This window comes from Mastomys coucha, unplaced genomic scaffold (assembly GCF_008632895.1).
Source record: "Mastomys coucha isolate ucsf_1 unplaced genomic scaffold, UCSF_Mcou_1 pScaffold10, whole genome shotgun sequence".
NCBI lineage: Eukaryota > Metazoa > Chordata > Mammalia > Rodentia > Muridae > Mastomys > Mastomys coucha.
The window spans coordinates 1,334,079-1,341,016 of NW_022196892.1; the positions used below are offsets into that span (position 1 = coordinate 1,334,079).

At 38.8% G+C, this 6,938-nt stretch overlaps 1 long non-coding RNA gene across 2 annotated transcripts in view; it reads left to right on the forward strand.

The window, feature by feature from the left end:
• Positions 1-6,938, forward strand: part of LOC116072978 — a 154,786-nt gene that overhangs the window by 74,476 nt on the left and 73,372 nt on the right. The gene's annotated exons all lie outside the window — the stretch shown is intronic.

The following is a 6,938-nucleotide window of genomic DNA, read 5'->3' on the forward strand; positions in this document are numbered from 1 at the left end:
TAACCCCATTAAAAAATGGGGTACAGAGCTAAACAAAGAATTCTCAATTGAGGAACTCCGAATGACTGTTCCCCATTTTTAATTGGGCTGTTTGGTTCTCTGGAGTCTAACTTCTTGAGTTCATTGTATATATTGGATACTATCCCTTTACTGAATGTAGGATTGGTCAAGATCTTTTCCCAATCTGTTGGTTGTCACTTTGTCCTATTGGCAGTGTTCTTTGCCTTACAGAAGCTTTGCAATTTTATGAGGTCCCATTTGTCAATTCTTGATCATAGAGCCTAAGCCACTGATGTACTGTTCAGGAACTTTTCCCCTGTGCCCATATGTTCTTGACTTTTCCCTACTTTCTCTTCAATTAATCTATTTTAATTAATACTTATACTAATTAAATTAATTACTATTTTATTAAATTTTAAATAATATTTATATTAATCTATTAATATATATGAATCCTGCTAAGCCATTAATATTGGGGATCTTTCCATTTTTTGAGCTCTTCTTTCATTACTTTCTTCAGAGACTTGAAGTTCTTGTACACATCTTTCACTTGTTTGGTTAGAGTCACACCAAGATATTTTTTATAGTTTGTGACTATTGTGAAGGTTTTCATTTCCCTAATTTCTTTCTCATCCTGTTTATCCTTTGAGTATAGGAGGGCTATTGATTTGTTTGAGATAATTTTATATCCAGCCACTCTACTGAAGTGCTTTATCAGCTTTAGGAGTTCTCTGGTGGAATTTTTTGGGTCACTTAAGTATACTATCATATCATCTCCAAATAGTGATATTTTGACTTCTTCCTTTCTTATTTGTATTCCTCTGACTTCTTTTTGTTGTCTAATTGTACAAGCAAGAACTTCAAGTACTGTATTGAATAGATAGGGAGAGTGTGGATAGGCTTGTTTAGTCCCTAATTTTAGTGGGATTACTTCAAGTTTCTATCTATTTAGTTTGTTGTTGGCTACTGATTTTCTGCATATGGCTTTTACTATGTTTAGGTATGGATCTTGAATTGTTGATCTTTCCAAGACCTCTACATGAAAGAATGTTGAATTTTGTCAAATGCTTTTTCTGCATCTAATGTAATGGTTATTTTTTCATTATGTATGTTTACATAGTGAATTATATTGATGGATTTCTGTATATTGAACCATCCCTGAATCCCTGGAATGAAGTCTACCTGATCATGGTGGATGATCGTTTTGATGTACTCTTGGATTCGGTTTCTGAGAACTATATTGAGTATTTTTGCATCAATATTCATAAGGGAAATTGGTCTGAAGATCTCTTTGTTTGGTCTTTGTGTGGTTTAAGTATAAATCATAATTGTGGCTTCATAGAACGAATTAGGTAGTGTTCCTTCTGTTTCTATTTTGTGGAATAGTTTGCAGAGTATTTGGTATTGGGTCTTCTTTGAAAGTCTGATAGATTTCTGCACTAAACCCATCTAGTCCTGGGCTTTTTTTTTTTTTTTTCGTAGGGAGACTATTAATGACTGCTTCTATTTCTTAAGGAGTTACAGGGCTGTTTACATTGTTTATCTGATCCTAATTTAACTTTGGTATCTGGTATCTGTCTAGAAAATTATCCATTCCATTCAGATTTTCCAGTTTTGTGGAGGATAGTCTTTTGTAGTAGGATCTAATGAACTTTTGGGTTTCCTCGATTTCTGTTATGTCTTCCTTTTCATTTTTGATTTTGTTAATTTGGATACTATCTCTGTGTCCTCTGGTTAGTCTAAGGGTTTATCTAATTTGTTGATTTTCTCAAAGAACCAGCTCCTGTTTTGGTTGATTCTTTGTATATAGTCTTATTGTTTCTACTTGGTTGATTTTAATACTGAGTTTGATTATTTCCTGCCCTCAACTTTTCTTGGGTGTATTTGCTTCTTTTTGTCCTAGATCTTTCAGGGGTGGTATTAACCTGCTAGTGAATGCTCACTCCAGTTTATTTTTGGTAATCAGAGCTATGAGTTTTTCTCTTAGCACTGCTTTCATTGTGTCCCATAAGTTTGGATATGTTGTACCTTCATTTTCATTAAATTCTAAAAAGTCTTTGATTTCTTTCTTTATTTCTTCCTTGACCAAGTTATCATTGAGTAGGATGTTGTTCAGCTTCCACGTGTATGGGGGCTTTCTGTTGTTTTTGTTGTTATTTTTTCTTAGCTATTTTCTTTATTTACATTTCAAATGTTATCCTCTTTACTGATTGCCCCTCCAAAAATACCCTATCCCGTCCTGCTCCCCCTGCTCACCAACCCCCTTTCCTGCTTCCTGGCCCTGGCATTCCCCTACACTGGAGCATAGAACCTTCACAGGACCAAGGGCCTCTCCTCCCATTGAAGACCGACTAGGCCATCCTCTGCTACATATGCAACTGGAGCCATGAGTCCCACCATGCGCACTCTTTGGTTGGTCGTTTAGTCCCCAGGAGCTCTGGGGTTACTGGTTGGTTCATATTGTTCTTCCTCCTATGGGGTTACAAACCTCTTCGGCTCTTTGGTTCCTTTGTCTAGCCCTCCTCCATTGAGGGCTATGTGTTCAGTACAATGGTTGGCTGAGAGAATCCACTTGTGTATTTGTCAGGCACTGGCAGAGCCTTGACCTGGCCTGCAGGTCACTTTATTCGGGGGGGACGAGGAGGGTCACAACCTGTGAATAAAGAATGGGCGAGAGAGACGACAGGACTCAAGGAAGCATTGCTTGTCAAGAGCCGTTTACTTGGTTGAGAAGAGCATACTTAAAGCAAAAATCTTGGAGGGAGGGGGAGAGGAAGGAGGGAGAAGGAAGTTTACAAAATCTTCTGGGATTGAGCTCCAGGGTGACAGGTGGAGAGGGGGTGGATTTCTGTGAATGTTCTTTTTCTCAGGGCCAAGCTGGATCCTTGTGATTGTCAGGCAGGATGTTAATCTCAGGGTTCTCAATTAGCTGGGGCAGGATGTTTATCTCAGGGCTCTCATGGTTCCCAACAGAGCCTCACAGGAGACAACTATATAAAGTGCCTGTCAGAAAGCACTTGTTGATATTCACAATAGAGTCTGGGTTTGGTGACTACATGTGGGATGGATTCCAAGGTGGGACAGTCTTTGGATGACCTTTCCTTCAGTCTCTTCTCCACATTTTGTCTTCATATTTCCTCCCATGAGTTTTTTGTTTCCCATTCTAAGAATGACTGAAGCATCCACACTCTGGTCTTCCTTCTTCTTGAGCTTCATGTGGTATGTGAATTGTATCTTGGGTATTCCAAACTTCTGGGCTAATATACACTTATCAGTGAGTGCATACAATGTGTGTTCTTTTGTGATTGGGTCTCTTGTAATTGTGATAAGTGTCCCTCCTTATCTTTTTTGGGTAACTTTAGGTTGGAAGTCAATTTTATTAGACATTAGAATAGTTACTCCAGCTTGTTTCTTGGGACCATTTGCTTGGAGAATTGTTTTCCAGCCTTTTACTATGAGGTAGTGTCTGTCTTTGTCACTGAGGTAGGTTTCCTGTATGTAGCAAAATATTGGGTTGCATTTACATGTCCAGTATGTTAATCTATGTCTTTTTATTGGGGAATTGAGTCCATTTACATTTATGTATCGATCTTCTTTATGGTTTGTTAAGAGATTATTTTCTTGCTTTTTCTAGGCAATAGTTTCTATCCATTTGTTGTAGTTTTTCCTTCTATTATCCTTTGTAGGGCTGGATTTGTGGAAAGATATTGTGTAAATTTGATTTTGTCATGAAATATATTGGTTTCTCCATCTATGGTAATTGAGAGTTTTGCTGGGTATAGTAGCCTGGGCTGGCATTTGTGTTCTCTTAGGGTCTGTATGAGATCTGCCCAGGATCATCTTGCTTTCATAGTCTCTGCTGAGAAGTCTGGTGTAATTCTGATAGGTCTGCCTTTATATGTTACTTGACCTTTTCTCCTTACAGCTTTTAATATTTTTCCTTTGTTTTGTGCATTAGGTGTTTTGACTATTATGTGCCAGGAGGAATTTCTTTTCCTGTCCAATCTATTTGGAGTTCTGTAGCCTTCTTGTATGTTCATGGGCATCTCTTTCTTTAGGTTAGGGAAGTTTTCCTCTATAATTTTGTTGAAGATTATTTTCTGGCCCTTTAAGTTGGGAATCTTCACTCTCTCTATACCTTTTATCCTTAGGTTTGATCTTCTCAATGTGTCCTGGGTTTCCTGGATGTTTTGGGTTAGGAGATTTTGCATTTTTCATTTTCTTTGACTGGTGTATCAATGTTTTCTATGGTATCTTCTGCACCTGAGTTTCTCTCTTCTATCTTTTGTGCTATGTTGGTGATACTTGCATCTAAGACTCCTGTTATCTTTCCTAGGTTTTCTACCTCCAGAGTTGTCTCCCTTTGTGATTTCTTTATTGTTTCTACTTCCATTTTTAGATCCTGTATATTTTTGCTCAATCCCTTCACTAGTTTATTCATGTTTTCCTGTAGTTCTTTAACAGATTTTTGTCTTTCTTCTTTAAGGGCTTCTACCTGTTTACTTGTGTTCTCCTGTATTTCTTTAAGGGAGTTATTTATGTCCTTCTTAAAGTCCTTTATCTTCATCATGAGATGTGATTTCTGGTATGTTTGGGTATCCAGGTCTTGCTGTGCTGGGAGTACTGGGTTCTGATGATGCCAAGTACCCTTTGTTTCTCTTGTTTATGTTCTTATCCTTGCCTCCTAACATCTGGTTATCTCTGGTGTTAACAGGTCTTGTTCTCTCTGACTGTGCCTTGTCCATCCTGCAAGCCTTTGTGTCCATACTCCTGGGAGACCAGTTCTCTCTGGGAGCAATTTGGGTATGGAGAGTCGTGGATCAGGGTCATCTCTGGGTTGCAGATGGAAACCTGGAAGGATCCAGTCCAAGGCTTCTCCTCGGTTCCTGTGTCCTGAGGGCTCCAGGTGGGTCCCTCTGAGCAGAAGTGGTTGTCTTATCTGTGCTCACAGGCTTGTCAGCATCCCTGGGAGATCAGCTTTCTCCAGGTGGTATTTTGGTATGGAGAGCTGAGGCACAGGATCACTCCAGGCTCCAATGGAAATCTGAAGGATCCTGTCCCTTCTTTATCTATTAATTCACACTTTATACATATAAGAAAATATTCTATGTATATGGAATATTTTGTATTTGGCTACTGCTTTTCTTTTACATCTGAGGTAAAGAAGGTTTGCTTCTATATGTTAAGTTGTGTGGTAGATTGTCAAGGATGGGGAGACAGCTCATTTATTCAAGAGTTTACCTTACAAGTATAAATAGTTGAGTTTGATCTCCAGTAACCTTTGTAAAAGTTGTTAGCTCTTTGTCAGCAGATAACTTCAAGGAGAGAAGGTTGGACCTACAGGATTTCTCTGGGGCTGAGCCGGATGGTGAGTGTTGGCAACTCAAGAAGAACCACATTGGGCAGGGAGTCTTGTTGAAGCAGGAACTCACTTTAATGTTGCAGCAATTTGCTTATATAGACAGGGCAAGGAGGTGGAAATATGAGTATTAAGTGGTGTGAGATGAGGAGGGATATGGGGTGACTTCACAAGGCCTATGAAAATTTTAGACATTAGTGGTAGCTAGGCAAAGATGATTTCATCTAGGCTACATTGAGTCATTCTCAAGCAGAGGAAAATGACTTCTTAAAAATCAAGCCAGGCTCTGGTTTGTCTTCAAGTTCCAAACCAAGGCCAAGACCACTACCTCCACATGCTTGCAATTCCAGCAAGCATGTGGAGTGAGGAGATAGAAGGATTTCCCAGAGCTTTCTGATCAACTAGTCTGGCCATATTGGTGGTCCCTAGGCTCAGGGAGTGACCCTGTATAAAAAGTAAAGTAGAGAATAATTGAGAAAGGCACCTAGTGTCAAGAACTGATCTCCACATGCATGTCAACTGGTGTACACATACATATATGTGCATTCAGAAACCTGCACACTAACACAAACTTGCACATACCACAAACACATAAACATAAGCTAAAGTTATTTTTCTTATACTCATTCATGATACAATCAACAAACATAGCCATTTGTTGTGGTAACTTACCCCTATTGTATCAAATGGCTATGTAGTTGTATCCCTGTGTTTTCAGTTGTTAATTGGTGTGCTGGCATAGTCACATGCTTTGCAGGCATGATATTTGCTATCATCATTTCTAAGGCCCATTACCTGCTTTCTATATGAAGATTATTGTCCTTCCTCACCTGCCCAAAAGATGGCATTCTCAGAGATTATCACATTAAAGAGCCAGCAGCCTAACTGATGGTCATCTATCCCTTAATGCCAAAAGTAAACAAAGAGGGATGGACCTGGTGCTGTCTTGTTACTGATTGGTTCAGACTGGATGAATAGAAAATGTGACTTTTTGCTGAGGCTGGGATAGAACTACCAAGCAGGCAGAAGGTAGGAAGAGAGAAACAGAAAGGGACAGAACAGGCAGAAAGGGTAGTGAGAACCACATGAAGAGACACAATGGCAGAGAAGTTGGGTTAAGTTAGATGGGCTAGCTGAGAGATTGCCCCAGGAGAGGGCCAACAGCCTTAAATGATAAAAAAGTCTCTGTGCATTTATTATTAAGTCCCTAGTTGGACACTCAAAGCCCCACAATAGCCATTAATTCTTATATAATTTCTAAAGACTGTAATGGTACGTTGGACTGTCTCCCTTAAGATTTAAGGGACCCAGTAGTAATAATGCAGAGCTACTGAATACCCACTATTGGTCTGTAAAACTAAAGACATCTTAACATTGTAGGACCCTAGTCTTCTGCAGTTAATTGAGACCAGATGTCCACAGCCCAGTATTATTTTTTCTTTTCTTTATTATTTTCTTTATTTACATGTCATATGATTTCTTTTTTTTAACTTTCTTTTTTTTTATTTTTATTTTTTATTAGATATTTTCGTTATTTACATGTAAATTTCTCCATTCCCAGTTTCCCCTCCAAAAAACA